Below are 7,101 nucleotides of genomic sequence, written 5' to 3' on the forward strand. Positions count from 1 at the left end.
TTATTATGCTTGCTAAATTTCTTGTAATCTAGACACTGACATATTCCTTTGTAACTTTACGGTAAAGGTAAGTTTTATTTACCATCGCTTGGTGAAACAATTAACATAAGCTCTATAGAGCTTTTCTGCGACCCTATATTAAAAACAGTTAAAACCAATTATACCTCACCCTTATCAATTTGTGGTCCCCATTACAGTGGGTCGATGAGGCAATCGTGGTAAAGTGCCTTGCCCAAGGAAAACCCCGAACGGGGGTACCCCGGGTTCGAACCCTCACCTCCGTGGAAGGGTCTTAGCTCTCTCGACCAATGCGTCCACGGGACTTCTAGTTAATCATTTGTCGAAAAAAATAAATTCTTTGTATTCCAAAAGTTGTAAGAAGATTCATGCTTTGGAATGGGGAAATATATAGTTATTCTTTTTACATCTTTCTTTTTCTTGGAAAAAATTTTTGGTTTTTTTTGGCAGGGAAAAACAGTTAAATGCTGTGTATAATCTGCATTTGGAACTATAAGTAGGGAAAAGGTCATTGAAATTCATCAGGAATAAAAAACACCTTAATTCAGATAAAAAAAATTTTATGGTTTTGTAAACCAAACTTTGAAATAATTATCTTTTAACTTTTCCCCCATTTCCCCAAAAAAACTGCTTTCTGTGAAACTTCATACACGCCCCTGCTAAAAATTTTTTCACTGCCTTAGTGAAAAATTACTTTAAAGCACTGATTTGGTATGCAGGTATGTGGCCTATGGAAATGATAAGGTTTGCGTATTGGCGGAAAGGGGCCAATACACAAGGCTGGACCATTGATGGACTGCTTCTGTTTTTTTTAAAAGCTACTGTTTAGTACTGGGGCCGTATTTTTTTTAAGGGTTTTTCTCACCTTCATAGCAAATCAGTTCTCACCTTTAAAACAATTTTAAAAAACCTGATTGAATTAGGGCAAAATAAACAAAGTGATAGTACACGTGTTTTTCTTTTCCATTTTTTCAATAATAAAGTTTTTTATAATTAAATTTTCATTGCTTTTTTTTTTTAAATAAAATTGCTTTTAGAAATAATAAATTTGGTTTTTTGAACAATGATATCTTTTTATTGCTGGATTTTTTTTACAAAAAAGAATCGTTATTTAGACAACACAAGGAGAATTATGCTTTTTTAATTAAAAAATTAGTATTAGAAATGGGGTGCGAGCTCAATTTGCCCCAAATTTTTTTTTTTAAACCCTTGACCAAACGACCAATGCTGCCAATTTCAAAATTTAAAAAAATTTTAACAAATTTTTTTAAAAACTATAGAAAAATATGTAAAACACTTCCACCAAATATTTGCCAAAAATCCTGCAAGTGCGCAATATGGCGCCGCCCCAACTTGACAAATTTTTGGGGAAAAAACTTTGGGAAAAACACAAATTCAACCAAATCAAAAGTCTGCCATTTTTCTGCCAAGTGGCAGCAATGGACAATGTTGAAATTTGGAAAAACTTTTGGCAATTTTTTTGGCGATTATTTTTTTGAAAAAATGTAATTTTTTGATCTTATTTTCAATTAGAAAGTATTATTGGGGTACACATAGAATTAAATGAAGTTTTAAATAATTTTTTTTTTAAAAGTTTTTAATTAAAAAGTTTGTTATATCGGCAGTCCACCCGGTTAGATTCACCCGATAGTAGAATCAAAATTGAAACCATTCTTATAAGTGAAAAGTTTTTCTGTAGAGTTGAATCGTCAAAAGGGATAAATGTCAACATTGTCCCTTGTTTTAAAATTAAATTTAATTTTTTTCTTATACTAGTATTAATGTCAGTGTCAAAGCCCTAGCTGCCTCGCTGCTTATTTTTTAATTACTGCAAAATTTTAAAAAAAATAGACCCAAAAACCCACCCCAAAACCCTATCATTCCCCACCTAAATATAAAATGTGATTTTGGGTTTTAATGGGTTTTTTGGTCCACCTAGGGGCCCCGGGCCCCCCTTTAATAAAAATCTTAATTTTTTATAAAAAGTTGGGTTTTTCTGGCTAAACACCCCCTCAAAGCCCAATTTGTACTCTTTTTATATTCTTGTTTGTGTTTAAAAAAATCTTTTTAATCTACGATAATTCCAGGTTTTAAATTGAAATATATTTAAATGCCCAGCCCCGCCCAGATCTTCATATGTTGAATATACCCAAGCACCATGACTTTTTTTAAAAATATTTTTCTTTTTTACGTTTTAAAAAAAATTTTTATTATAGTATTAAAAGAGAAACATTCATGTTTTACTTTTTTAGTTTTTTTTCATTTTCCTGTCTTTTTTTTTAAGTTTAAAATTATTTCAGCTAAATCCAAGTCTTTTTTGTTGTAGCAACTTCAGAAAAGCAGATAAATTGTCAAACAACGCCTTTTGTTCTAGCAATTGTGTTTTTTGGTTTTTAGAAACTTTTTTATTTTTGTAATTTTTTGGGGTTAGTGGTTTTTTCCCCGAATTGCGGTTTTTTGTTTTTGTTTGGCAGTAATTACTTGGGATTAGCAGTGTTTATTCCCCTGTTTAGCTGTTATTTAACACGGGTCAATTTTGTTTTTTTTTTTAATTTGATCTTTTTAAATTCAAATTTTCTTCTTTTTTTTTTTTTTGTAATATTACTTAATTCGCATTTTTTTAAAATTGTGCGGTTGAAAAAATACAAAACCCAAATTTTGAATTTTTTTTTTTAAATCATCTTTTTTTGAATTAATTTCTTTTTAAGGTTATCTAATGCGTTCATGTACCTCTTGTAAAGCTGTTTTTTCCCAAATTTTCAGATTTATATTCTGCAAATTTATTTGAAAAAATTTAAAAATTTTATGCTTTTTTCAGTTTCAGTTTTTAGTTTATTTATTTCTGTTCTGTTTTTTAACTGATAATTTTTTGAAACTTTTTCTCGCTTCAATAATCTTGTTTTTAGTTCTTCTGTTTAAATTTTTTCTATCTTTTAATTCTTGAACTTGAGTGAAAAAAAAATTTTTAAAATTTAAAACCGAAATACTTCTTTTGTTGTATCTGTAAAATAGATTTTTTTTCAAGTTCTTTAAAGAATCGTTAGCTTTCTTTCTTCTTAATTTTCCCTTGTAATTTGTTTAATTAATAAGAATTTTTTTAAAATCTTTTTTTAAATTCTTAATATTCTTTACTTTCTTTGTGTTTGTTTATATTTTGATGTCTTAAGTTTATAGTCATCTATTACACTTTGAATTTTTTTATACAAAACCGTCTTTGGAAACTGCATTTTGGGTTTATTGGTTTCCTGGTTGATTATTTCATTACCCCCATTTTTAATGCTCTGTTCATTGTGTTATAAAGTTCCTTATTTCTGTGAAGATACGTTTTCCGTTTCCTTTTTAAGCTTTTTAAATTTGCTTTTTGTGCATATCACTTAAATCAATTCAAATTTAACTTTATTATACTTTTTAGGTTGTTTAAATTTTGTTTTAATCATAAAACCCCCATTTTAATTTATTATATATTACCTTTTAAATTTTTTTCTTAAAAATTTCCCTTGGGTTTTGTCAAATATAAGAAATCATTTTTTGATTTGTTGCTTTAGCAAAAGTATCACGTCTATTTTTGTTCTCCAAACTATTTTTTTCCATTTTACCGGACTTTCAAAAAAAAATATAATGTGAACAGTTAATAAATACCCTTTGGTGTTTTATAGTAAAGACGATTTAAAAATAAAAACACAACAGTTTTTGTGGCGTCCTTGAAAAAAGTTTTTTGTTTTTTTCTTTTTGAATTTTTTTCTTCACATAAAAAATCATCAAATTTACTACTTTTTTTTTTTTTTGATTAAAGATTCTCACGGTTAAATTTTGGGTTTGGGGATCGTGAATATTAAGTTTTTATTTGGATCTTTTTTAAATCTTTTTTGCAATTTGTTTAAGTTTTTAATTAATCTTGGTATTTAGATTTTTCTAATTTTTTAGCTACAATTTAAAATTTTTTTTTTTTAATTTATAAGAGGTTTTCGAAGTATATGCTTTAATGTTTTTTTTTTCCCAGACCCGAAGACCCACATTTTAAAAACTTCTAAAACATGAATCTGGCATAAAAAGGAAAAATTTTTAAAAAAGTTATTGAATTTTATTTTTTTTTCAAATTTTGGGAAATTTCCTTTTTTTTAATTTCATTTTTTCATTATCTTACATTTTTTAAATTTTTTTTAATTATTTTACATTATCTTCATTATTATAAAAATGCAATAAAAATTAAATGAATGATAATAAAAAAAAAAAATAGTCGGCAAAGATGAGAAATCTTAGAGAAGAAAATAAGAGAGAAAAAAAAAAAAAGCTACAAATGGGGGATATGAAAACTGAAATTTATAACCCCCAATTATAAAAAAATAAGAAAGTCAAAAAGAAAATTTATCAAGTCGTAAAAGCATTACGGGAATAAAAAAAACAATTAGCGCTACTAGTTGATGAAATGAAAGACTTAAAAACATCCCCAGGGTGTCCAAGCTATTCCAAAAAACCACCTTAAAACCATTACCAAACCTTTTCGAGAACAAACGTTTATTACCGCCGGAGATACTAGGGGTTTGGGAAAAAAGGAAACTATTCCGAAAAAACCAACACGATTAAACCTTTAAAAGAAGGTGGATGAACAAGGAAAACCCGAAAGAATTTCCTGAAATTGTTATGAAAAGGGCCCAAAAGAAAAGGGAAAACCCTTTTCAGTAGATTTGAATCGGTTTAACTGATTTTTAAAAAATATAAAATTTTGAAATTTTACTTTTTTTATGCAGTGAATCTAATCCTAAAAAAATATATGAAGACAAAAGCCCAAAATACAATAGGTAATGTTAACGAATATTGTAAAGCTTAAACGGTTGATAGTAGCAAATCAAGATCAAAAAATCCATATAAAAGGAAAAAAACAAAAAAATTAAAACATAAAAAAACGAAATCTAAAATACAAAAAAACGGTTGATAAATACTTTTAATTTAACTCCATTTAGACAAGGGCAAGGAATAAAACTCATAAACCCTTAAAGTTTCACCAAAAAAGGACAATTGGGAATTTTTAAATTTTTAACTTAAATAAAATTTATGGGGCAAAAAAAAGTTTTTTTGCTAGGATAGAATAACTGGAAAGAAGTAATTAACACTAAAGTGATGATGTTTTATTGATTTGATTTAAAAAAAGATATAACAATAAGAAAAAAAATTCAATTCATTCAAAAAAAATATTTAAAGAATTTTAAAAGAAAGTCGGTTTTCCTTCAATAAAGATCTATGAAATTTAAAAAAGTAATTAGGGGACAAGGGTTATGACGTTTGTCCATTAATCCCAAAAAAATTGGTTTTTTGATTGGGGTTAAATTTTTGGGTTAAATTTAAAGCTGGGGAAAAAATAATGAAAAAAAAATGAGGTTTTGAATAATTGATGAATATTAAAAATGAATTTCTTTTACCAGAAAAAACATGAAAAGTTTTTTTTAAAAAAATTTTTTTTTGAATTTTTGTTTTTAAATTTAAGTTTTTAATTATTATTTAAAAGGAACAAAAAAAAAAGTATTAAGTTTGAAACGTTAAAGATAAAAAAAATAAAAAGAGTGATTTTAAATAGATTTAGTCGTTCTTTAATTTTAGATAAAAATAAGACTTATGTTTTTTTGGTTTGGTAGTATTAAAAAACTATGCCTATTCTTGGGATAATATTAGTGATGAATAGCAAAAAAAGAATTCGTTTCATAATGGTAGGTTGGAAAGATATTTTAAATTTAAAATGGTTTTACAGTTACACAGATATTTTTAATTATTTTTAGGGGAAACATTTAAAAAGTAATGAGATTTTGGAATTTTATAAATCAGAAAAAGTCCCAAAAAGTTTGGGAAATTTTTTTTTGTAGTTTTAAGGGTTTTGATTTCAATTACGATATTTTTTAAATTGGATTTGGAAATATCAAATTTTTTAAATTTTTGGATTTTAGAAAAAAAAAAAGGAAAATACTGAATGGGGAATAAACCCAAATTAAAAATAAATTGTGGTCAATTTATATTTTATTGTGATCTTATTTATAAACACTTTTTGATGGTAATTTCGTGTTTATTATGCTTTAAGTACTGCAGATTTAACAAGGCTTTTCCTTTACAAAAAACCCAAAAAGTTGGGTTTTCTGAAATTAATAAAAAATATTTAAATTTTAATTAGAATTATATTACGATGTATTTGGTAGAATAATTAATTTTAATGAGGTTGAAACAAGTTTTACACAATTTTAAAAGAAATTAAATTAAAAACTTTTTTGTTTTTTTAAGTACAGAAAGTTTATGACAAAAAAAAGGAATTTTATTTATGTTGATCTCACCCCAGGAAAAAAAATTTCAGGGAAGGGATCTTTGACCTTTAACGAAATTGCTTTCGGGAGTTTCGTCTTTAATTAGCAAAGTGGAAAAAAAAAAAAAACTTTTTGGAAACGCAGGAAAAGCAGCACTTGAAAGTGGAACAAAAAAATTTTTGGAACAGAAGTTGGAAATTTAGCTGCGCTAAAAAATTTTAAAAAAATTTAAAAAAAAACCCGCCCAGCAGTTGGTTTTAAATTTAATTGCTAAGGAATTACAAAAAAAATAACAGTAAAAATAATAAAAATAAATGTAATGAGGGGGTATTATATGAGAATAAAAGAATATTGTCAGGATCAGGGACTTTAGTCTGCTGGAACTTCAGTCAAAAAAAACGTATTAACAGATTAATTTAAAAAAAATAAAAAAAAACTAAGTTTTAACTTTAATAAAAAATAAAAAAAAACTAAAATAAAAAATTTTAAAAAAATATTTAAAAATTTTCATGTTTAGAAAAAAAAGAATATTTCGAAAGATTGAATTAAAATCTATTCAAAATTTGATACACCATTAAAATCTGTCTTGGGAATAATGTTTTGCAAAAAAAAAAAACGGATTCACTTTACAATTAATGATAGAAATTCATTTTGATTGGTTTAATGGTTTTTTAAGTAAGTTTTAAAATAAATAAGCTTTCTGTGGTGGTGAGTATGTGGACCCAAAAACGCTTTAATTAAAATGCAGCTCATTAATTGTTTAGTAGGGTTAAACAAATGGAAAAATTGTTTATGATTG

Source organism: Mercenaria mercenaria, unplaced genomic scaffold, assembly GCF_021730395.1.
Source record: "Mercenaria mercenaria strain notata unplaced genomic scaffold, MADL_Memer_1 contig_120, whole genome shotgun sequence".
NCBI lineage: Eukaryota > Metazoa > Mollusca > Bivalvia > Venerida > Veneridae > Mercenaria > Mercenaria mercenaria.